Below are 3,266 nucleotides of genomic sequence, written 5' to 3' on the forward strand. Positions count from 1 at the left end.
AAAACACAAGATAGAAAGAATAATATTGAAAATGGTCATTTAAATTTTTCCTTATCCTATCGATCACTGAAGACTGAAGTGTAATAGATGATAATCGCTTCCAGTAAACTTTATAAAATTCAATAAGGTTTAAGAGAAAGCTGAGAAAGAAAATGAACCTCCTTCAAGGACGCGGTGTTGCGAGAGAGGCCTTTTAGGAAATTGCGTCACTGATTCGTGATGAGGATCCCCCGCCCCCCCAAACCCCCCGTCCCCGTGAAGCTTTGCAATATAATCTTCACGATGGAAATTTGCATCTTTAATGCGTGGAGCAAAACAGGAGATTCTGGCAAGATTGCGTAACTGAAATTCGTTTATTCATTTATTATTTTATCAGTTTATTGATTGATTATTTTATTTTATTTTATTATTTTATCAATTTATTAATTTATTGTTGTATTAATTTATTAATTTATTGATTTATTGATTGATAATTTTGTTTTATTTTATTAATTTATTAATTTACTAATTTATTAATTATTGATTTATTATTTTATTTTATTTTATTAACTTATTAATCTGTTATTCTATTAATTTATTAAGGTATTAATTTACTGATTTATTGATTAAGTATTTTATTAATTTATTATTTTATTAATTCATTGACTTATGAATTAATCAATTTATCAGTGCAGGAGAAAATCCTAATAATTTATTAATTAATAAATATATTAATTTATCAATTCATTCATTTATTAGTACAGAATAAAATTCTACCGAGATATAAATTTAGATTGACAGCTCTCAATCTCTATTCGTGGATTCCCTTCAACCCAAATGAATAGATAAAACCACAAAAAAGCAATAGAGAGATGCGTTATTTATTCATGCTCTGAAAGATATGTGAATCTCCACTAAATTTCCCCAGAGGCCTAGTCTTGGGCTTATCTGACAGAAATCGATGTCTACGTTGTATATATATATATATATATATATATATATATATATATATATATATATATATATATATATATATATATATATATATATATATATATTTTTTTTTTTTTTTTTTTTTTTTTTACATTAATCTTCTTTGTGACTGGTTTGGGAAATTCGTATTTCGAAGAAATGATTTGAATTCTGTCAAATTCAGTGTTCTGTTTGATCAGATAAATAAAAAGAAATCTAGCGTATATCTTTTTTAAAAAATATCTAGAGTATATCTTTTTTAAGTTATTGGTGAAATCTTGAAGTCTGTAAATATCAGACTCAGCTTTAGACGTCCTGTGAAATTATGTTTAATGATGTATATAAATTTGTGTGCATATATGTTCTCTGGTAATCTCAATGTATTCAACAAAATTGTCATCATCTTTCTCGTTGAGAGATATATATATATCTATTATCTAAAGATATATATATATATATATATATATATATATATATATATATATATATATATATATATATATATATATATGTATATATATATGTATATATATATATATATATATATATATATATATATATACATGTATATATATATATGTATATATATGTATATATATATATATATATCAACTGGGAAGGGCAAAAAGGATTGTATATTCTAATAATGCACTGGAAAGGAACATCATTGAATCTAGCTTCATAAAAGAAAGTTACAACCATAATATGAATATCAGTCAAGGGATGTATAAACTTGATCCTTTAATATCAAAAGAAATTTGTAAATTGTTTAAACTTTAAGGTAGGCAGTAGAGATATATGAAAATAGGATTATCATATTTGTAAACACAGTACGAGGGTAGTAAGGTTAATGAGTTTCCAAACTCCGCCTCCATGACACCTGTCAGGTGTGGATCTGAGGTGGGGTATGGTCTGTTTATCAGCAATGTCCCCTGAGAGTCTATTGTGATTTTTAGCCAAATGAGTTTTAAAGGCCACTCCTACCTCGACACCGGCCTGAGTGGGGATATGGAGCCTCTAACGGTTGTGTATGTTCGTCAGTACTGTTCTTGTAGTATATATATTTGTGACTTCTCACACTCTGTATCAGTCCTTCGTCAATGGCTTGGAAATAAAGTCGAAACCGGTCATGTAATGTGTGATAAATGAATCACGTACAAAAGTGATAATAATCATATATATATATATATATATATATATATATATATATATATATATATATATATATATATATATATATATATATATATATATATATATATATATATATATATATATATATATATATATATGTATATAAACACACACATACGAGTATATGTGTGTGTATGTGCGTGGTTTTGTCATTTAACCACACGTGACATTTCTCCTAATACCCGTATAGCCGTTTTATAGAAGTTTTACTTGTAACACCAATAATATGCCAATTCGTGAATAATCAAAGGTAAATTATGTACCAAAAACAAAAATATATTTTTCTGTAACCTCCAACAATTATAAAACATTTCAACATCAAGTTGACGGGTGTATTCGTCAAGTAATATACTCGCTCTAAAAGAGCCCCCATTTTAATCAAACCTTAGCTCTTGCAGTACTTGTAAATTTATACAGACATCACTCGGCTTTTAAAGGAACTCTACGCGCGTATATGTCAGCGTAAATGTATGGAGAAGGGGAGAAATGGAAAATATGAATAAGGGGGGGAAAAGGTAAATGAAGAAAGGTATAAAAACCTGCTGAATATCAAGAGCTGACCTGATCTAACCCCCTCACTCCACTTCTGCGTGAATGATTCTGACATGTCGAACTGTTCCGAGTCTTCTATTAATGTTGCGCTATACACTCGATTGCACTCGACCGTTTTCACTCGACCGTTTTCACTCGACCGTTTCCCCGTCTGAGAGGAAGGTTTCTATGACCATAGGAACGTAGGATTAAAAAGGTAAGGAGGCCTGGAGAGGTGACACAGAGAATGCTCTATTCAAAGCGAACGGTTCCGTTCAGATGTTTGATCGTGGGGGATTCGTATATAGTTGGTTGCTCAGTGGTCTGGTAAAACTAAGGTATACTTAACTTGGGAATGTAACTTTCATGCTGTAGATAAAGCCTCTGTGGAAATTACAGTACCTATATATGCGTAGTTATTACAGCTACAAGTATATAACTTTCATGCTGTAGATAAAGCCTCTGTGGAAGTTACAGTTCCTATATATGCATAGTTATTACAGCTACAAGTATATAACTTTCGTGCTGTAGATAAAGTCCCTGTAGGAAATTACAGCACCTATATATGCCTAGTTATTACAGCTACAAGT

This window comes from Macrobrachium rosenbergii, chromosome 40 (assembly GCF_040412425.1).
Source record: "Macrobrachium rosenbergii isolate ZJJX-2024 chromosome 40, ASM4041242v1, whole genome shotgun sequence".
NCBI classification, from domain to species: domain Eukaryota; kingdom Metazoa; phylum Arthropoda; class Malacostraca; order Decapoda; family Palaemonidae; genus Macrobrachium; species Macrobrachium rosenbergii.